The 24832-nt window shown below is 31.2% G+C and overlaps 1 non-coding gene across 1 annotated transcript; it reads right to left on the bottom strand.

The window, feature by feature from the left end:
• Positions 1-8010: 8010 nt before the first annotated feature.
• On the bottom strand, positions 8011-8117 carry LOC139860974 (small nucleolar RNA R71). The gene has a single exon (XR_011763598.1). It is a non-coding gene; the product is annotated as a small nucleolar RNA R71 (small nucleolar RNA).
• Between the last annotated feature and the right edge of the window lie 16715 nt (positions 8118-24832).

Below are 24832 nucleotides of genomic sequence, written 5' to 3'. Positions count from 1 at the left end.
ATTGAGGTTCAATATTGAAGGAAAGGTACGTAGACGCAACGGAGATGACAACACTAAATCGACCTCATGAGCATACCCATGAACCATACCCATCACCTCCATAGTTATAACACATAATTTCCTTAACCCTATCCCGCTCATAAAACCCATGTTGTAATAGCTTGCGCGTACCCTTGTCGTAGTATTTTATGTAATATACTACTAATAATATTTTAGATTAATAATAATAATAATATTAATATAAATTTATATAGAGAGAGTAGAGAAAGATCGATGAGTTATATGAATGAATCAAACACAAACGAACAAGCTAGCTTTATAATCATTTGCCACCAACCCCATCCTTTACATATATACTACATTAACACGTTCTATTTATATATTAAATAATATATAATATATTTAACCTTTAGAATTAATTAAATATTATATTATATTTACGTGTGTAGTAAAAATGTAATTTTTATAAAAATGACACGGACGTGGTCTCTCGACTCATGTACCACTTTCGGTTTTTCGAGCGCACTTTCGTACGTTTAGAAAACTAGCCTTTTACGTTACGCGACGTGTACCCTTATTAATAATTTGACTTTCTCATCAATAATTTACTTTATAAAAAATGTGACTTATATAGTTGAGTGTTGTGGTCATTTGCTTCTATAAATCAGTGGTTCGTTGTTTGTCAAAATATTTTATTTTAAATCAGGACGTTTTATGACTAAGTTAAAAATATATAAAAATTGTAAATTTATAAAATATATATATATATGTATATGAAATACTCATCAAATGATTTAGTCTTTCAAAACTAATTACATTTCAAAGTTCGGTTGATATAATTTAACTCGTCCTTAAGTAATAGTAGTTATTTTACAAATTAATGTTTTTAATATAAAAACTAATTAGTTGATTATCAAGGGACGCGAGCTAATCAAAGTGAGGTACACTTTTGAAATTTAAACGGAGATGATTACTAACTTTTGACTAACTCTCGTAAATGACACTTTTGTAAACTACTTTATCAAATATTCCGGATACCGTTAAAAAGAAAAAGTTTTCTAAATCAAAGTGGACCTCTCATCAGGGTCTAATAATCATAATTAAATGTATCTGATAATTCAACTTATCTTTTAGTTTCGTTAATAATTATTTTTAAAATATATTCTAAAACAAATATGTTTATGTAACGTATTATACGTCTAATGCCTTGTTAACGTTTTCAAGCTATAACATATACACATATACATATAAAATCATGCCTATTCGTATAATGGTTCGTGAATCATTGGAATTTGGTCGAGGTTTAATTGAATGTATGAACATGGTTTAAAATCCTTGAGATTTAACTTAACAAACTTTGCTTATTGTGTCAGAATAATATAAAAATTAAAGTTTAAATTTGGTCGGAAATTTCTGGGTCGTCACAGTACCTACCCGTTAAAGAAATTTCGTCCCGAAATTTGAGTGGAATGGTCATGGATGACAATAAGTATGATTTCATGACAATTATGAGCTGATACATAAAGTTTTATTATTGTTGAGTAATATAGATAAAACGATTCGATTATGTGAAGCGTACGAGTGAAGTTGTCTCAAAAGGAATGAAATGAGAAATAAAGTTTTATCTTAACTTTTGACGTTGTCTTGGTTGAATTCCGGAATTCAAGGAATTTAAAGAAAATCTTCGAAATCTAAAAGATTTGATGCTTCGGCGAATAAGAAAATTAGGATCTCTCTATTTAAATGCGGAGATCTTCCTTGATTTCTCTATCAGCTATTTCACTATAAATTAAATTCTTCTGTTCTGTTACTTTTACCATTCCTATACTCAATTCCTAAATTCAATAGATAACGAAAATGCTTAACCCATTTCTTATCCTTGTCATTATCCTTACTATTGCAACCATTATTCTCCTTTACCAACTTCCACCAGAGGAATCTGTTTACTTCTACTTTACTCTTGGGGTTATAGTGCTTACAGTTCTCCCGTGTCTTTATGTTGCGATAAATATTGATATACACGGTTTGTAATTTATGTGTTGTTATCGGGCTTTATATCTCCCCTTATATTTCAATGTCCCTATTTCTGTTTCCTATACTCCTTGTTATCCCCAGTTAATGCTTTCTTTTATTTGCTGCAATTTATACTCTAATTTTTATTTCAGAGCTTTGTGCCTCCATTTCTTCTTCTTGCGATTACGCATCGCTTGTAATGGTCCAGGATTCGCAGATATGAATTTTGGAATGAACATTGTTAATGTTCTAAGAAGAAAATTGTGATGGCACGATATTGACTTGTCAAATTACCAGAATACCTCGGAAAAAGCCGAATCATCAAGAAATATTTTCTTGATATTTTAGAGGTTAAATAGAATACAAGAGTCGTATAACATGGCACATGATGATGTTATGATCTGTGAATCATCACGTTCCATTTAGAAACTCAGCATGACTTACTGTAATATAATCACGTTGATCAAGTGTCATTATATTATACTAATTCATGCTTCAGTTCCCAACACTACTTCGAAACATTCTTATTTTAAACTCGAAGGTTTCAAAATTTAGAAACTAAAACAGTTTCTTTTATGATGTAATACATATAGCGCGAAGAGGTAAATGATTTCAGATAAGAATAATTATGAAAATATCTTCAGAATTATGGAGGATATTTATAATGAAAGATACGATGATATCTTAGAATTTCTAATATCAGAGGATGATGAAGGGTATTGTTTGCAAGGGTTTAGAGTCAGGAGCAAGGTATTTGTTAATGACTTCAGCAGGTACTGAATCATTTGGATTCTTTGAAGTCAGGTTCAGTCTTTATGATTTGTCCACAGCCTCCTTCATACTTTGCTCAATTCGTTTTTCAGTTCCAAGACTTCTCTTTTTCTGCGCTTTGCCAGGACACTTCTTTTATTATCATCCAACTTTTACTGTTAAAGTCGATTATAGTTTTTGCTGCTTCATCAGCATTTTTCCATTTTCAGAGAACCAATTCGTAGTTCGGAGTGTTTTTCAGAAACTTCACATTCAAATTAAGTCCAGAAGATAGACGTTATATATACACATATAACTGTTGGCGTAGACATGCTGCGAGATTTCAAAATACTGATTATATTATACGTAGTAAAATACTGATTATATTATCATTGTCTTTATGATAGGTATTATTAATGTAATTATATTATACGTAGTAAAATATCTTTGTATCGCATATTTATTTGATAAAATAATATTGATAATAATAATAATAAGTAAAAGTTGTATTATTTTGTAATAATTATTATTATTCTACTAATAAAAATAACAATAATTATATTTTCTAAAAATGATAAAATGATAATTTTTATTAATAATTTTACTAAAATAATAATAATAATGATGTTTCATATTAACAATGATATTTTTTATTAAAAATAATGATTTTAGTAAAAATGTTAGTTTTAATATTAATAATACTTTTAATAATAATAATAATAAAATAATGAAAACGATATTTTTCCTTTAAATCAATATCTTACAATATCTTAATTTCATCATGATACTCATGCTCATTATTTCTTAATTGTTTTGTTTAATAGCTTTTAGTCATCTTTTATAACGCGTTCATATTAACAATAATAATAGTAATCATAATAATTAGATGTTACTAATATTAGTTTTAATTATAATAATACTAATAATAATAATATTAATGATAATACTAATAACTATTTGAATGATAATAATAATACTAATAATACTAATAATAACCTTAACGATAATAACGATTGTAATAATAATAAAAATAACAATAATATCTTTTATTAATAAGGACAATGATAATAATAATAATAATAATAATAATAATCATAATTCATAATAATAATAATAACAATAATAATAATAATAATAATAATAATAATAATAATAATAATAATAATAATAATAATAATAATTAGATTATAACGACGATAATAACGGCGATAATAATAATCATTTTTAATAATAATAATACAAAAATTCAATTGACTATAACTTCTAATCCGTTCATCGAATCCATTCGACATCTAAAGGAAAAGTTCTTAATTTTTCGCTAGCTTTCCAAGGACATGCATATCTTATACCTTATCTCAAACGCAGGTGTAACTAATTCAAGATTTAACATAACCTATCTAAGGGCAATATCAAAAATACAAGCATGCATAATCCTATATTCTCGAGCACTAGTCAGGGATACACTATTAGTATGTAAAAATTTATTTACGAGTACTCACGTATCAATATTGAGGTTCAATATTGCAGGAAAGGTACGTAGACGCAACGGAGATGACAACACTAAATCGACCTCATGAGCATACCCATGAACCATACCCATCACCTCCATAGTTATAACACATAATTTCCTTAACCCTATCCCGCTCATAAAACCCATGTTGTAATAGCTTGCGCGTACCCTTGTCGTAGTATTTTATGTTGATAATGCTAAAAATGAACATATATTTCATAGCATTATCCCTCAAGAAAGAAAAGCTTTTAGTTGCAACTGTTCTATTTACAAGTGATATTCGTTTAAATAATAAAAGGTGAAGACAAAAGACAGATTAGACGAAATGAAGACGCAAACGACCAAAAAGCTCAAAAGTACAAAGTACAATTAAAGTGGTTCAAATTATTGATAAGAAACGTCTCAAAATTACAAGAGTACAAGACGCAAAACGCAAAGTACAAGATATTAAATTGTACGCAAGGACGTTCGAAAATCCGGAATCGGGACCAAAGTCAACTCTCAACGCTCGACGCAACGGACTAAAAATTACAAGTCTACTATGTACAAGAATAAAATATAATATTTAAATAATTATATAAATTATTTATATATTATATTATAATAAAAACCGTCGGCAAAGCTAGGATCCAAAGTCTGTGAGCTGGTATTCAGACCTCCGCACTCGAGGTACTTTTGTGAAGGAAACCTCAGCACTCGCGGAGGTCTACAGTGAACTCAGGATCTATAAATTCAGCATTTTCGAACGTTTTATTTACACATATATTTATTTTATTTTATTTTTCTTAAAAACCCCATGTACCAAGTATCACTCCAATTAGTAATCTCAATTTGTAATTTTAATTTTAAGTTAGTGATAATAATAAGGTTGGGGTTAGTCGAATGTTTTAAAGTCTTGTAAGTCGGAACTCTGTCCGTGTAACGCTACGCTATTTTTAACCACGGTAAGTTATGTTTATGTTATTTTCATTAATGTCTCGTAGCTAAGTTATTATTATGCTTATTTAAGCCGAAGTAATCATGATGTTGGGCTAAAAATATTAAAATTGGGTAATTGGGCTTTGTACCATAATTGGGGTTTGGACAAAAGAACGACACTTGTGAAAATTAGACTATGGGCTATTAATGGGCTTTATATTAACTAAATGATACCTCGTTAATTTAATATATAGACTTATAATTTGACGTATTTATATATAACCACGTACGCTTGACTGGGTACGGTGGGCGGGATATCTATAAATACCAATAATTGTTCATTTTACCGGACACGGAATTGGATTAATAGTTAATAGACTTGTTGAAACAGGGGTGGATTACATTCAAGGGTAATTGGTGTAATTGTTAACAAAGTAGTAAAACCTTGGTTTACACGCAGTCGATAACCTGGTGTATTCATTAAACAAAGTATTAAGACCTTGTTACAATTCGAATCCCCAATTAGTTGGAATATTTGACTTCGGGAATAAGAATAATTTGACGAAGGCTTTCGCACTTTATATTTATGACTGATGGACTATTATAGACAAATCTATATGGACATATTAAATAATCCAGGACAAAGGACAATTAACCCATGGGAATAAACTAAAATCAACACGTCAAACATCATGATTACGGAAGTTTAAATAAGCATAATTCTTTTATTTCATATTTCATCGCACTTTTATTTACTGTCATTTTATTTAATTGCACTTTTAATTATCGTATTTTTTTATTATCGCAATTTTATTTATTGTCATTTTATTTATCGCATTTTAATTTATCGCACTTTAATTATTGTCATTTACTTTACGCTTTAAATTAAGTTATTTTTATTTTACATTAGGTTTTAACTGCGACTAAAGTTTTAAAATCGACAAACCGGTCATTAAACGGTAAAAACCCCCTTTTATAATTATAATACTACCTATATACATATTTATATATAAATATAGTTTTAAAAATATAGCGTTAAACTTGGCTAGATCCCTGTGGAACGAACCGGACTTACTAAAAACTACACTATTGTATGATTAGGTACACTGCCTATAAGTGTTGTAGCAAGATTTAGGTATATCCACTCTATAAATAATTAAATAACTTGTGTAAAATTGTATCGTATTTAATAGTATTTCCTAGTAAAATATAAGCTATTTCGTATACACCTCTATGCACATCAAGTATTTTTGGCGCCGCTGCCGGGACAGTAAAACGCCGAAAGCGCAACGCTATATATATATATATTTAAAAAAAAAAGATTTTTATTAAGTTTTAAAGTGTTTTCTGTAAAAATATACGTTTTAAATATTAAAAATACAAGAAAAAGAAAAATATATATATTTATTTTTAAGTTTAGTTAAATTAAAAAAGTTTGTTTTTATTCATTGTGAAAAAGTTCTAAAAAAAATAATAAGTTTTATTTATTTTATTTTTTTTACTTAATTTAAAAAAAAAAACTGACCCTGAATAAAAAAAATTGACCTGCATCTAATCTGAAACCGGGGTATCCGCACTCGCGGTACTTTTTGCCAGTCCACATTCGCACTCGCGGAAGTTTCTGACAGGTCAAACCTCAGACTGTAATTAATACTGATTTAGGGTTAAGTTTATTATTATTAAACCCTAATTAAGGTTAGATTATTTAATTAGTTAATTTAGTTTTTATTTAATTTGTATTTTAAGTTTAATTAGTTTTATTAATATATAAAATTAATAGTTTTATAAAATAAATAATATAAAAATAATATTTTTATAAAAATTGTACTTTTTACAACTTTAAATATATTTTTATAGTTTGTATCTTTTTATTCGTTTTAGCGTAATATTTGTATTTTTTGCTCGTATTTAGTTTTAAGTCATAGTTCTTGCCATAGTTATTTTTACTTCTAGATTTTTAGACTTTGCCGTAAAATCTCTTAAGTGCTTTTTCTTTAGACTAAGATTTAGGTGCTTTAGAATTTTGCGACGCCGTTTTATATATTTTAGTACCTTTTTAAGTTATTGCCATTTGGGATATAGAATTCATTTTAAGCTTTAATATTTTTAGACGCAACTTTTAATTATTAGTTTTTAGTTCCTTTTTAAGTTTCGACGCGCTACTTTCTTATTTTTAGTTCCTTTTTAAATATTGTCGCCGTTGATTTTTCTTTAGAATCGTCATCCAATCTACCAATTACTCCAATTCAAATTTCCGATAATCCATTTTTTTAACCCGATCTCACAATTGAGAATCCGGAAAATATTCAGGGACGATTCCAAGATCTGAACCACTAATCTTTCCTCCGGAACCACCAATCATTCAAACAGAGATTGTTGAGGAACGAACCATTAAATCGGAATCCTCTAGTGATTCAGATTCAACAAATTCAATCATGGAAAATTCGAAACCTCTAAGTATGGAAGACCGAATGAGAGCTAAACGCACTGGCCAAGGTCACGCAATTACTCAACCTGACATTAATGCGCCAGATTATTAAATCAAAAGACAAATCCTACACATGGTAACAAATCAATGCCAATTTAGTGGTGCGCCGATGGAAGATCCAAATGAACATCTTCGTACCTTTAATAGGATCTACACACTATTTAAAATAAGAGAAGTGGAGGATGAACAGATATATCTCATGTTATTTCCCTGGACTTTAAAGGGAGAAGCCAAAGATTGGTTAGAATCGTTACCTGAAAGGGCGATTGATACATGGGACATTTTAGTTGAAAATTTTCTTAAACAATTCTTTCCGGCATCTAAAGCCGTAAGACTTCAAGGAGAAATTGTTGCTTTCACACAGAAGCCAAATGAAACTTTATATGAGGCTTGGACCAGATTTAGAAAGTTGTTGAGAGGATGTCCGCAACATGGTTTAGACACTTGTCAAATAGTACAAATATTCTACCAAGGATGCGACATCACTATAAGAAAAGACATAGACATAGCAGCTGGTGGTTCCATTATGAAGAAAACCGCAACTGATGCTTACAAAATTATTGAAAACACTGCTTCCCACTCACATGAGTGGCATCAAGAAAAAGATATCGTTAGATCATCTAAAGCAGCTAGAGCCGATTCTAGCCATGACTTAGATTCCATTTCTGCAAAGATAGATGCTGTCGAGAGACGAATGAAAAAGATGACTAAAGATATTCACTCAATACGAATTAGTTGTGAGCAGTGTGGAGGACCACATTTGACAAAAGATTGTCTCAGTATTGAACTAACAATGGAACAAAGAGAGAATGTTTCATACATAAACCAAAGGCCTGGAAATAATTATTAGAATAATTATCAACCGCCAAGACCGATCTACAATCAAAACCAGAATTATAACCGAAATGTTCCATACAACAACCAACAAGGTCCAAGTAATCAACAAGTATCCAATAATACTTACAATCAGCAAAGACCTATTTTTCAAAACAAACCACCACAAACCGATGATAAAAAGCCGAATTTAGAAGATATGATGTCAAAGCTAGTTGAATCTCAAACTCAGTTTTTCACATCTCAGAAACAAACGAATGAACAAAATGTTCAAGCATTTAGAAATCAACAAGCTTCTATTCAAAATCTGGAATAAGAAGTAAGCAACCTAGCAAGGTTGATAGGTGAAAGAAAACCGGGAAGTCTACCTAGTGATACAAATGCTAACCCCCGGAATGAAACAGCTAAAGCCATTACCACAAGAAGTGGTATTACACTTAAACCACCTGAAATACCTATAATTTCTGATGAAGCTATTCCTACTCCACAAGAACCACAATCTGATCAAGATAAGGAAAAAGAACCGGTAGTTGAAAAGGTTAATGAAGATAACACAGTTAAGACTAAACCTTATGTTAAACCATACCAACCACCACTTCCTTGCCCGAGTAAAATGAGAAAAGAGAGACTTGAAGCCGAGCAATCCAAATTCTTGGATATGTTTAAACAAATAAATGTCAATCTTCCATTCATTGATGTGATTTCAGGAATGCCTAGATATGCTAAATTCTTGAAAAATCTAATCACAAATAGAAAGAAAATGGAAGAACTCTCGACTGTTACTATGAATGCTAATTGTTCTGCAGTGATGTTGAATAAGATACCAGAAAAATTATCTGATCCAGGAAGTTTTACAATTCCATGTTTTCTGGGTAGTCTAAGTTCAATAGAAGCATTGGCAGACTTAGGTGCTAGTATAAATTTAATGCCATATTCACTATACGTTAAACTAGACCTTGGAGAATTGAAACCAACACGAATAAGCATACAACTAGCCGATCCATCAGTAAAATATCCTAGAGGGATAATGGAGAACATGCTAGTTAAAGTTGGTACTTTAGTATTTCCAGTAGATTTTGTTATTCTGGACATGGAAGAAGATTCTCGAGTACTTCTCATATTAGGAAGACTATTCTTAAACACGGTCAAAGCAATAATAGACGTGTTTGGTAAGAAACTGACCCTAAGTATAGAGGACGAGAGTGTTACCTTTTCAGTTGATAGAGCCATGCAACAACCGCAATCTGCAGATGATACATGTTATTATATTCAAACTATAGAATCACATGCAGAATTGTTAGAAGAATTTCCAGAATTACAAGGAACAGGAGAATGTTCTTTGGGAGAAGGAACTGAACCAATTGATGAAACTGAAATGTTAGCTACACTTATGGCTAATAGATATGAACCAACAACAGAAGAAATTCAAATGCTAAAAGAAGAAGACAGATATCAATATAAATCATCGATAGAAGAACCACCGACATTAGAGTTAAAGCCTCTTCCAAACCATTTGGAATATGCTTATTTACATGGTGAATCTGAATTATCTGTAATAATATCGTCTTCTCTTACTGAAAATGAAAAATCTAAACTCATTTCTGTGCTAAAAGCTCATAAACCAGCCATTGCATGGAAGATTCATGACATTAAAGGAATAAGTCCTTTGTATTGCACACATAAAATCCTTATGGAAGAAGGTCATAAAACGTATGTGCAACGCCAACGAAGACTAAATCCTAATATGCAAGATGTTGTTAAGAAAGAAATTATTAAACTGCTGGATGCAGGTTTAATATATCCAATCTCTGATAGTCCATGGGTAAGCCCAGTTCCATGCGTACCTAAGAAGGGTGGCATGACTGTCATTACAAATGAGAAAAATGAGCTTATTTCTACTAGGACTGTAACAGGATGGCATGTTTGTATTGATTATAGAAAATTAAATGACGCCACCAGAAAAGATCACTTTCCCTTACCTTTTATTGATCAAATGTTGGAAAGATTAGCCGGAAACAGTTACTATTGTTTTCTTGATGGTTTTTTCAGATATTTTCAAATTCCAATAGCACCCGAGGACCAAGAGAAAATCACGTTCACGTGCCCTTATGGTACTTTTGCTTACAAACGCATGCCATTTGGACTTTACAATGCCCCTGCAACCTTTCAAAGGTGCATGATGGCGATTTTTCACGACATGATAGAAGAATGCATGGAAGTTTTCATGGATGACTTTTCAGTCTTCGGTGATACATTTGAATCATGTCTAGTTAATCTTGAACGAATGCTTATTAGATGCGAACAATCAAATCTAGTACTTAATTGGGAGAAATGCCATTTCATGGTTAAAGAAGGCATCGTTCTTGGTCATAAAATCTCAAAGGAAGGAATTGAAGTGGATAGAGCTAAAGTAGATGTAATTGCTAAACTTCCACATCCCACCAATGTTAGAGGAGTTAGGAGTTTTCTAGGGAATACCAGTTTTTACCGACGTTTCATAAAAGATTTTTCTAAAATTGACACTCCTATGAATAAACTCCTAGAAAAGGATGCTCCATTCATCTTTTCAGATGAATGCATCAAATCTTTTAATATACTTAAAGAAAAACTCACTAATGCGCCGATCATGATAACTCCAAATTAGAATCTACCGTTTGAACTTATGTACGATGCAAGTGATTTTGCAATGGGAGCCGTTTTAGGACAAAGGATTGAAAAACGATTTCAACCTATATATTATGCTAGTAAGATGTTACAAGGAGCACAAACGAATTACACAACTACTGAAAAAAAACTTCTTGCTATTGTCTTTGCTTTTGACAAATTTCGTTCATATCTCGTTCTAGCTAAAACGGTGGTCTATACCGACCATTCTGCTCTTAGATACCTATTTTCGAAACAAGATGCCAAACCAAGATTAATCCGTTGGATCTTACTCTTATAAGAGTTTGATATTAAAATCCGAGATAAAAAGGGAGCAGAAAATCTCGCCGCTGATCATCTTTCTCGTCTAGAAAATCCCGAATTAGAAGTTCTAAATGAATCGGCCATATAAGACAACTTTCCTGATGAATATCTATTGAAGATAGATTATAATGAAATTTCATGGTTTTCAGACTATGCAAACTACTTAGTATGTGGATTCCTTGAAAAAGGATTATCGTACCAAAAACGAAAGAAATTCTTTAGTGATATAAAACACTATTTCTGGGAAGATCCACATTTGTTTAAAAGTTGTCCAGATGGAATAATACGCCGATGTATATTCGGAGATGAAGCTAGTCAAATCTTAAACCATTGTCACACAGGACCAACAGGAGGGCATTATGGGCCTCAACTAACAGCAAGAAAAGTTTACGATGCTGGATTCTATTGGCCTACAATTTACAAAGACGCACACCTTCTTTGCAAATCCTGTGATGCATGTCAAAGGGCCGGAAAAATAAGTTGATGTTTTAGCAGAGTAGTATATAAAATAGCTTATATTTTTACAGAAAATACTATTAAATACGATACAATTTTACACAAGATATTTATTTATTTATAGAATGGATATACTTAAACCTTGCTACAACACTTATAGGCAGTGTACCTAATCGTACAGTAGTGTAGTTTTTAGTAAGTCCGGTTCGTTCCACAGGGAATCTTTTTAAACAAAGCTTAACGCTATATTAGTTTACTTTTATAAAAATACAAATATATATATAAGTAATATTATTATTATAAAGGGGGGTTTTTACCGTTTAATGACCGGTTTGTCGATTTTAAAACTTTAGTCGCAGTTAAAACCAAATGTAAAATATTAAAAATAATTACAAGACTTAAATTAAAGCATAAAGTAAATAACGATAATGAAATTGCGAATAATAAAAGTGCGATAAAATAAACTTGCGATAATTAAAAAGTACGATAATTAAAAGTGCAATTAAATACAATAACAATAAAAATGCGATAATTAGAAGTGCAATTAAATATAAAATAAAGGAAATTAAATATGAAATAAAAGAATTATGCTTATTTAAACTTCCGTAATCATGATGTTTGACGTGTTGATTTTAGTTTTATGCCCATGGGTTAATTGTCCTTTGTCCTGGATTATTTAATATGTCCGTCTGGTTTTTGTCCATAACAGTCCATCAGTCATAAATATAAAGTGCGAGTGTCCTCGTTAAATTATCCTTATACCCAAAGTTAAATATTCCAACTAATTGGGGACTTAAACTGTAACAAGATTTTAATACTTTGTTTAATAATTACACTAGGATGTCGACTGAGTGTAACCCAAGGTTTTAATATTTTGTTATCAATTATACCAAGTGTCCTTGTACATAATTTCACCCCTGTTTTAATTATTCTAGTGACTATTAATCCATTCCCGTGTCCGGTTAAATGAACGATTATTTGTACATATAAATACCCCGCCCATTGTGTCCGATCGAGTGTATATGGTAATTTATAGGGACGCCCAATTGTAAATCTTTATATTAACATTAACAAACAATCATTTAGTTAAACAAATATAAAGCCCATTAATAGCCCATAGTCTAATTTCCACAAGTGTCGTTCTTTTGTCCAAACCCTAATTATGGTACAAAGTCCAATTACCCAATTTTAGTAATTAGCCCAACATCATGATTACTTCAGATTAAATAAGCATAATAATAACTTAGCTATGAGACATTAAATTAAAAAGGTTGAACATAACTTACAATGATTAAAAATAGCGTAGCGTTACACGGACAGAATTTCGACTTACACCCTTACAACATTCGCTAACATACCCTTATTATTAGAATTATAATTAAAATTAAAATTGAAATTAAAATATAAATATAAATATTTACGTAGTATTATGAGAGAAGAAGAAAAAGATGATGATAAATGCTCAGAATTCGGTTGCTTTTATAGGGACTTTCAAAACTTGGGGCTCCGCGACTCGCGGCATTTTTGGCCTTCAAACTTCGCGAGTCGCGGAGATTGAAATTACAGATCAGTCCAGTTTGGAGTCTTTCTTACCGACGGTTTTTATTATTTATTATAATATATAAATAATTATAAGAATTATTTAAATATTATATTATATTTATGTGCATAGTTGACTTGTAATTTTTAGTCCGTTGCGTCGAGCGTTGAGAGTTGACTCTGGTCCCGGTTCCGGATTTTCGAACGTCCTTGCGTACAATTTAATATCTTGTACTTTGCGTTTTGAATCTTGTACTCTTGTAATTTCGAGACGTTTCTTATCAATAATTGGAACCTCTTTGATTGTATTTTGTACTTTTGAGCTTTTTGGTCGTTTGCGTCTTCAATTCGTTGAATCTGTCTTTTGTCTTCACCTTTTATTATTTAAACGAATATCACTTGTAAATAGAACAATTGCAACTAAAAGCTTGTCTTTCTTGAGGAATAATGCTATGAAATATATGTTTGTTTTTAGCATTATCAAATATTCTCACACTTGAGCGTTGCTTGTCCTCAAGCAATATCGTCTTGAAATACTAGAATCACTTCTTTATTCTTCACACTTTGTACATCAGTGATTTCTTTACGGCGGTATAAACAATGGTAGTAACGATATGGTTTACAGTCCCACATGACTATAAAAATTTAGATCCATTAAGGAAACTGGATCTTTATGAAAACATTTGATCTTTTGAAAATTAAATCTAGTTTTTACCCTAGATAAGTTTTCCGAAATAACCCTTTACCGGTGTTTGCAAAATATTTTTGTGGGTTTGGTGGGTTTCAGATTTGAAAATTTTAGCTCAAAACTTGCGGTTTTGTGTCACCCACTTGCTAACCTTGTACTTGGAAAGCAACACGTCCAGTTTACTTATCCCGTATATTACCTTTCGGTAAACTACCGTCCGGTTGTAAAGGAAAGCGTTGAACAAGCAACTGTTAAGGCAATGTCTAATGACATGTATTTGATTATGGTCTATAACGTGTCGGACGCAATTACTATCCTTGGTAGGAGCAATAGTAAAGCTCACCCTTATAATTTTTCGGTCTGGCACAAGGTCTTGTCTTTGACCATGCTATGCAACCACCGTTCTTACGGTTGACACCCGATTTGGTTCAGGTGACCTAATGAATTCCAGGTGAATTCCTAGGATTTTACGTTCAATGGTAATGAACGCTTTGAAAATAGGGTTTTCAGAAAACAAATCGGTTTGTAATTTTGATCAAAATATTTTCTCGTTCAAGCTCGAGTTTAGATATTTTTGAATTCCATGAGTTTGAATTCTCATTCTTTAAGGTCAATCTCTAGGATTGAGTAATATCAGGCTTAAAAGCTGATTTTTAATCTTTAAGGAGATTATCCTTTCTGGGGATCTGATTCATTAGTCTTATCCAGCTAATTTGCATGGTGCCCCCCCATTTTACGAGATAAATCCTTCTCATGGTTAGGATAAATCTGACCACTTGCCGACCCTGTTTAATGCTGAGGTCCGTGGATTTCCTGCTGATTTTAGTGATGACTTTTCTAGATTTTTTTTTTAACCTACAGCTGGTCTGGACGACAACTTCATGACCTAAATCAAGAAGCCCGTTTCTTTTTTCGGAAGACTTTACTTCCTTTTAATGATGGAATTGATTCATCGTGTAGATTCATCTTTCTTTTCTTTCATCGGGTAAAATAGTTTAGTTTAGTCCAAAGCAAAAGTATTTTCAGTTATTTGTTACAGATATATGTGACATATGTTTAAGATAACTTGGTAAATTTTCCCACACTTGGCTTTTATTTTCCTTTTTATCGTCCTCTATTCCATTTTAAATGAATTTTAACATTTTGGTTTGTTTCTCAATTTATGTCCTTTCCGAGGTAACAATAATTTCGGTGCTAAAACCTAGTTTTATCGTTCATAAATATGTATAAACATGATTTTGAGTTCATTTAATTGAAATTTTTTTTAAAAATTTTACTAGAATTGGGTAGTCAGTATATAAGACTAGGGCTGTTCTTTATTATCAGAGAGCACTAGATTCTAATACAACTACTGCTTTACTAGTATTTTTAATGGTAACCAAGTGTTTAAGATAAAAATTTTAAAATCCGAAAGAATTTAACCCCTTCCCACACTTAAGATCTTGCAATGCCCTCATTTGCAAGAAATCAGTAACAATTTAAATTATTGAGGGTGTTTTTTGTGAAAATGATTAAATTTTTACCAAAGTTTCCAAATATATTGGCGTTTGTTTGCTGAATGATAAATGGTGCACATCATTTGTTCATTCCGTCTTTTTGTTATTTCACATATATTTTGCATCTTGTCGTCAAAATTAGTTGCTTTTGCTGAACTTAATGCCATTCTTTGAAAATGCGTTGTTTTACCCTGTTGTGTACATAAGATAAACTACAAACATATATACATATTTTTGAAGTTTGGTATATTACCCCACATTCAAAAATTATTAAAATCTAAGAATAAAAGTTAGACAATTATAAAAACTATTACAATATTAACAAAAGTATTAAACGTATCAATCATTACAAATTACAAAATAAAAAAAAATAAGTAGACTAGGGATGATATTGATACCAATAGGGGTTCCAGGCATAACCATAGGTGCTATAAAATGCTTCAGCAGGGTTATACGTAGGATATGGTGGATGCATCTCTATAGACCAGGGAGGGAAGATGGGTTTCGGTGTAGGAATATAGTTTTTACCTATATGTTGGCAATGAGCTATGATTTGGTTCTGATGAACTTGCCAATCTTCAAATGCTCTCTGTCTAGCATTTTCGTACTCCCGAGAAGCTATAAACCTTTGCATTTCTTGCATCTCATTCCCCCCTCCTACATTACCTTGCTGTTGGTTTCTCTCAACCTGTGGATGTCTACCATGGTATTGTACTGCGGCGTTATTTCACCTCTTCAAAACTTTCGCACCATGGTATACATTTAAACCTATAGTATCGCGGGGTTCTGGTTCTTCTACTAATAATCCCCCCCGACTTATATCCACACCGAGATATTCACCAATCAAAGTAATAAAAATACCACCTCCTATTATGCTATGCGGTCTCATCCCCCGAACCATAGCTGATAAATAATAACCCACACAATACGGTATACTTACAGCGCTTTGTGGGTCTCGAATACACATATGGTAAAACAAATCCTGTTCATTTACTTTTTCCTTGTTCTTACTCCTTTGTGTAATCGAATTAGCTAAAAACCTATGAATTACTCTTAATTCAGCTCTATCTATATCCAAATAAGAGTAATTTCCCCCTTTGAAACGGTGATGGCTTGTCATTTGACTCCACACACCGTGTGTATCAAAATTTTCATCTATCTTTCTACCATTTAGTATCAACCCTCTACAATCGGCAGATGCTAATTCCTCAGGCGTATATATACGTAAAGCCTGAGCCATGTCTAGTAAAGACATGTGGCGCATCGAACCGCCTAACAAAAATCTAATAAAAGAACGATCGGTTAAACTAGCTACCCGATCATTCAACTCTATACTACACAACAATTCTTCACACCATACTTTATATACAGGTCTACGCATGGTGAATAAACGTACCCAGTCATTAAAAGTAGAATTACCATACCTCTGTACAAGTAATTCTCTAATTGGCCCGGCCAATTCTACAGCTTCTAAGGGTCCCCATTCTATGACCCTCGGTACCTCAACAACCTTAGAATGAAGAGTATGCAAACCCCTTTGATATTTTGGATAATCTATCCAAAGTCTGTCAAATCTCAGGTTCGGGTGCAACTCTTCCAAGTGCATATCAGAAAAGGTCATGACTGGATGAGGTATATCCTGCTTGTAGTAGTTATCCACCTCCTGTTGTTCCGCATTCTCAGCAGGAGCATTGCGAGCTTGGGATGAAGATTCACCCCTTTCAGTCTGCAAAACACATCAAACACAATTTTTGTGCATCCAAATATGCATTAGTGTCAGCAAAATCATCAATCAAAATAATTACAATGACATGATCAATTTATATCAAACTTAAGCTCATTTTCATATTTTCATCAAATCTACACTTTTTCAAAATAGCATATACGAAAATTTTGCCAAGTTCATAAGCATTCAACTCAAATAACATGTCAAAATAATCATTACTAGCAATTAAACAAGTTTCAAATGGCATTATCTCTCAAAAATCAAGTTCATGAATTTTAGACTTGAAAAAGTCCACTTTAATTCTCAAAATCATGTTTAGGCTCAAAGTTTGTATCATTTATGAAAGGACCCGTCCTAATCCATCCGGACAAAGTCCATATCTATTATAATCGATTCACAACAGTTGATTACATCGCGAGGTACTTGACCTCTATATGATACATTTTACAAACATTGCATTCGTTTTTGAAAAGACAATCTTTCATTACATCGAAAGTTTACAGGCATGCATACTATTTCATAACATATCCAACTATAATTGACTTAATAATAATCTTGATGAACTCGACGACTCGAATGCAACATCTTTTGAAATATGCCATGAATGACTCCAAGTAATATCTATAAAATGAGCAAATGCACAGCGGAAGATTTCTTTCGTACCTGAGAATAAACATGCTTTAAAGTGTCAACCAAAAGGTTGGTGAGTTCATTAGTTTATCATAAATCATCATTTCATAATTTTTAATAGACCACAAGATTTCATATTTCCATTTCTCATAAACATACGTCCCATGCATAGAGACAAAAATATCATTCATATGGATTGAACACCTGGTAACCGACATTCACAATATGCATATAAGAATATCCCCATCATTCCGGGATCCTCCTTCGGACATGATATAAATTTCGAAGTACTAAAGCATCCGGTACTTTGGATGGGGCTTGTTGGGCCCGATAGATCTATCTTTAGAGTTCGCGTCAATTAGGGTGTCTGTTCCCTAATTCTTAGATTACCAGACTTAATAAAAAGGGGCATACTCGATTTCGATCATTCAACCATATAATGTAGTTTCAATTACTTGTGTCTATTTCATAAAACAGTTATAAAAACAGCGCATGTATTCTCAGTCCCAAAAATATATATTGCAAAAGCATTTAAAAAGAGATTAATGAAACTCACGCATATAAATATTGTAAAACAGTTAATAAAGCATTTGCATGTATTCTCAGCCCAAAAACGTAAAGAGTAAAAGGGAGCAAATGAAACTCACCTAATGTATTTTGTAGTAAAAATACATAGAACGACATTGAGCAAGTAAACAATGCAGGGTTGGCCTCGGATTCACGAACCTATTATTATTTGTATATCTTATTAAAACATATAATGGAAATCACATAATTTCATCTATTAATCATATAATATTTATATATATTTGTTGTTGTAGTTGATACAGAATTTGTACTTAATGTTGTTAATATGTTTAATATATAATTATAAGTAATATAAATATATTTAATGTACAAATCTTTATTTGTTACAATATAATGATAATAATGATAATGATAATTTTTAATAAAAATGGTAGTTTTAATAATTATGAGAATTTTAATAATAACGATACTTTACCTAAATATGATAAAAATGATATTATTAGTAATAACAATAATGATAGTACTATTAATTAGATTAATGATAATAATAATCATATTTTTTAAATGTTAGGAAATAATAATAATTATCATAATAATAACAATAATAATAATAATAAAAATTTTGGTAATGAAACTACCTCAAAAGCTTGTCCTAAAAATAAATACACCAAACGGGACTCGAACTTGTGACCTCCAGCTAACCAAGCCACCCCTTAACCACACCTCCATTTCTATTTATCTGATTATTATGAGATTCTACTTATATTTAATCATTTATACTTCCTGTTAACTTCTTCTTCTTCATATGTACATCGCCAAAACCATAACCCAATCTAATCATATTAACTTTCATACTTAATCATCATCAATCTAATGCCATCGTGACACCATAACTGCATCGTTATCACCATCGTATCATCTCATCATTTCATCTGTTCGTTACTTCATAATCTTAATCGAACCATGGGCTTATATAAACTGAAACAGCTCGTCACCATTCTTGTTGGGCCAGAATAATTATTTGAGACTAAGTTACCACCGTAGCCCAACAGCAAAAATTAATTGCCGTCCAACAACATAACCGATCCAGAATTAAAAAGAAAATAGAATAGAATTCCGTTTGTGAATATAAGCAAGTAGGAGTGGATATTTGGCAAGTGGCTTATTAGATTTGTGGTCCTACAATCTCTAAAAGGTAATACAAGTATCAATTAAATCCCTATGGTTTATTGATGTCGGCCACATAATGAGAAGGAAGAAGAACACATCGCAAAAGTCTCTCCCACTAATTTGCTGGCCCAAAACATATAATATTTGCATGATGTTATTTGATTTATGAATTGTCTGCCACAAAGACTAAAGTAAACGAATAATAGCTGTATTTGAAAACAACATGTAATCAAATTTTACCCTACTAAATTCCATCGATGGGATTCACATCCTTTTCCTTTTTGCCGTTTCCTTCCTTTTTAAGACATAGCACAACACCCATCCTCATTATTCCATTATTCCATCGTAGTCATTTAACATTATTATCAACATATTACTCCTCTTCAATTGATTACACATCGTTTCATCACGACAACATGAAAAGAACAGGAACGGTAATCGGTGGTAGCAGTTGTAGTATCTTGGTGATGGTTTGTAAGAGTGGCGAGAGTGGTGACAACATGGGTGGCTCACGAAAAAATATGAAATAGGAAGAAGGAAAATGGGTCACAAGTGGTAGTTTGTTGATCAACAACAGAAACGTACAAGTGCAGCAGGAATGACAAGGTTCATGTGGTATTCTCGAACAAATTTAAGAGAGAGAGAAGAGAGGTGGATTGTTAGAGGCGATTGTTGATGGTGGTACCTTGGTGGTTTGTTGGTGTTTCTGAGTAAATCGAAAGCACACAGAAAAATTACAACAGTTTGCAGCTTTTGGAGTTCGTTGATTGATGTGTTGGTGTTTTGTTTCGAACCAGAATCAAGAATTGAAAGACGAGCAACATTAGATCGTTTAAGGTACGGGTCTCACCGAAGGTGGGTTAATATATATATGTATCTCATTCTTTGCATATGTAGATGTATATGAATATGAGTTAGATTGTGGTTATGAATTTGAAACAAACAGAAAGTTTAAGAGTGGTGATGGAAGTTGAAGATGGTGATTTGGGTCTCGGTGATGGTTCAATGGAATGAAGGATTCGAATGAGTTATGTTATAAACAATGTTAACTCGTTTGATTTATTGCAATAAGTAGTCAACAGATTATTTATCTGGTACAGAAATATAAATAAATGAAAAAAAATAGAAAGTTGAATGTGATTGCAAACCGATTTTGTTAGTATCTGTTTATCCTTTTATGTTTTTGAATCAATTTGGAGATAGGATTGAGAATATAGAATAGTTTGATTGATATCTCTAACAGATTTGTACTTTTCCTATTTTATTTAATTAACTAATATTAATGATTAAAAATAATAATAATAATATTAATAAAACCAATAATAATGATAATAAAAATAATAATGATATTTATTTATATCATAATTATACCAAATAAGAATGATGAAAATAATAACTTTAAATAAAATGAAAAATTTTAGTAATCAAATTAATGATAAAACTTTTGACAATCATATTAACTACAATTATAAATATAATTTTACTAATAACAATGACACTAACAATGATAACAATAATATAAATGATAATTGCTAGTAGTAAAAATAATAATAATGACTTTTAATGATATTAATAACAAAGAAATATATAATAATAATGTAACAAATTACTTGTATCAGATTACATATTATGTATTATAATTTTAATAGTATTATTAATACTGATATTAATATTAATATTCATCTTAATGAAATTAATATAACTATTATACTTTAACTTGTTTAAATAACCATAGAACGTTACAATCGTTTACTACATGAATTCGAAACCAATTATATGTATTTCCAATATACTGTTTATATATATATATATATATATATATATATATATATATATATATATATATATATATATATATATATATATATATAATTTAGATGCTAATTACATATTTTTTTTAAGTCAATAAAGTTAATTTTATTATATGTTAACAAATAATATTCATACATATATAGATATATCTATATATATATATATATATATATATATATATATATATATATATATATATATATATATATATATATATATATATATATATATATATATATATATATATATATATATATATATATATATATATATATATATATATATATATATATATCTATTTATGACTATTTATTCGCGAATCGTTGGAAGTGGTCGAAGGGTAATTGATTACATGAATAAAATTTCAATGTTTTCTAGACTCTACATTACATACTTTGCTTATCGTATTGAAATCATATAAAGATTAAGTTTAAATTTAGTCGGAAATTCCCGGGTCATCACAGTACCTACCCGTTAAAGAAATTTCGTCCCGAAATTTGATTGAGGTTGTCATGGCTAACAATAAGAATGTTTTCATGACGAATATGAGTTGATAATAGAGTTTTATCACCATTTAGTAATAAGGATAAAACAATTTGATTTTGTGAAGAGTACGAGTGAAACTATCACCAAAGGGTGAAATGAGTAGGTATAGATTCGTCATATCTTTTGACGTAGATAGGATTGATTTCCAAATTCAAGAGATTTGGAGAAAATCTTCGTAATAAGATTTGGTTCTCCGACGATTAAAGAAATCAGGATCTTCTTGGATTAAATGCAATAATCTGTTTCGATTGCTTTGTCAGATATTTTCACTATAAATCCACCCCTTTCGTTTCTTTATTTTCCACAACTCACACCTTCTAATCTTTCTCCTCAATTCATACTTTAAGACATTCGTCAATATGCTCCATCCCATTCTGATCCTTGATATCCTCTTAACTTTCATATCTGTCATCCTTCTCTTTCATCTACCACCGGAAGAATCTATTTACTTCTATTATACTCTTGGGCTTATAGTATTTCTAATTCTCCCGTGTCTTTATATTGTTATCTGCATCGGCATATATAATTTATAATTTCTGAGTGGCTGTTGGGTTTTATATCTTTTCTTATATTTCGATGTCCCTGCTTCTGTCTCCCCTAATCATTGTCATCCACAGTTAATGCTCTCTCCTATTTTCTGTGATTTATACCCCAATTTCTATTTCAGAGTTTTTGTCCTTTCGTTTCTTCTTTTTGTGATTAAGCACCACTTGTAATGGTTCGGAATTAGTAGATATGAACTTTGGAATGAACATTGTTAATGTTCTAAGAAGGAAATCGAAATGGCACGATTTGATTTGTCAAATTACCAGAATCACTGAGAATAGAACTATCAAGAATATATTTTCTTGATATGTTCGGAGGTGAAGTAGAATGAACGACTCGTGTAACATGGCACATGATGACGTTATGATCTGTGAATCATCACGTTCCAATAGAAACTCAGCATGACTTACTGTAATATAATCACGTTGATCAAGTGTCATTATATTATACTAACTCATGCATCAGTTCCCAACATTACTTCAATAACTTTCATATTTAAAGCTCGAAAGTTTACAGAATATAGAAACTAACAGTTTCTATATGATGTAACACTGATAGCACAAGTAGATTAATGATTTCGGATAAGAATAGTTATGAAAATATCTCCAGAAATATGGAGGATATTTATAATGAAAGATACGATGGTATCTTGGAATTTCTAATATCGATGGATGATGAAGAAGATTTATCCGTAAGGGTTTAGATTCGGAAGCAAGGTATTCGTTAAAGATTTCATTTGAAACAGAATCATTTGGATTCTTTGAAGTCAAACTTATTCTTTGTGATTTGTCCACGGATTTCTTCATAGTTTCGCATAATCTGCTTTTCGGTACTAAATTTTCTATTGAATGTTTCCAATATAATGATACACAGGAAGCACGAAGAGGTATATAATTTCGGACGAGAATATTTATGAAAATATCCTCAGAAATATCGAAGATATTGATGATGATATTTTGGAATTTCTTAGTTCGATGGTTGATGAAGAAAGATTTTCCGCAAAATTTTAACATGACTTCGGAGCAAGATATTCTTTGAAGGTTTCATCGGATCCAGAATCACCTGGATTCTTTGAATATATGGTATGGTCCTTGTATTTGTCCTTGGTCTCCTTCGTGGTTAGCTCAATCCGTTTTCCAGTTCCAACTTTTCTGAGCTTTTCCAACATACTATTCTTTATCATCAAACTTTTGATGGTTATGGTCATTTACGGTTGTCTATGGCTTCTGCTGCTTCATTCAGCTTTTTCAACATTCAGAGTATTAATTTGTGACTGAGTGCTTTTCAGGATTCCAGAAGGAGAGATCATAATTCTAAGAGATAAATGTCATACATATAACTGTTGATGTAGATATGCTGTGAGTTTTCAAAGTACTGATTGCTGATTCCCGGTAATTTGTATGGCAGTTCTCGTTACAAGATACGGATGAGTATATGATAGGGTTTCAATAAACAAATATAATGATTTGTCAGAGAGATATAAGCCAAGAGGTAACGAGGTTGTTGGTATGTCTGCTGGTAACATGGTAGAATATGAAAGGTTCTCCAGTGACAATAAATGAGCATGCATATATATCAAGGTTATAATAAGCTAATCCGAGTGAAAAGTCGAAGTTGACTTGTTAGAGCTGTGACAAATTTGGCTAATTTGGGAAAGGGATTGCAAAGTTATGTTGGGTATTAATGACACTAAAGGGATTAACATATCTATGTGTTAAATGTTTACTCAGTTTCCGAGAGTTTTTCAGGTGCATATCTATATGCATAAATCTTTCCTTCCGTAGATGAAATGCGGTTGATTCATCCTCTCGATTTAGGTGTTCCCAAGATTCGTGAAAGGTTTGAACGCAGATTGTAATTGTCAAGATACAAATGAGGTTTAAGATGAAATCAAGTGGCAAACTTGATTATGAGAAATGGAAGTATGAAATCTTGTGGCAAACTTGAGGAGATATTTAACTGTAGTAGATGTAATTTATTTACAATCTTTTAAGTCGAAATGTGTTGGTTTTTTATTTTTATTTTTTATTTCCTACTCTTTTAATAATATTTTTTTTATTTGTCCATAATAGTAGTCCAATAGTCCAATAGTTCAATAATTCAATAGTTTCAGCAAAATTAGTATATTTTAAGGAGATAGTCATATAGGAAATTTTAGCTAGGATTTTTTTAGTATAGGTTTAAAGTTTTACGTGGTTAGTTAATTGGTTACTAA

The sequence above is a fragment of the Rutidosis leptorrhynchoides genome, chromosome 7 (assembly GCF_046630445.1).
Source record: "Rutidosis leptorrhynchoides isolate AG116_Rl617_1_P2 chromosome 7, CSIRO_AGI_Rlap_v1, whole genome shotgun sequence".
NCBI lineage: Eukaryota > Viridiplantae > Streptophyta > Magnoliopsida > Asterales > Asteraceae > Rutidosis > Rutidosis leptorrhynchoides.
Note: the sequence above shows the minus strand (reverse complement) of the source record. Positions and strands in the feature narration are given on the sequence as shown.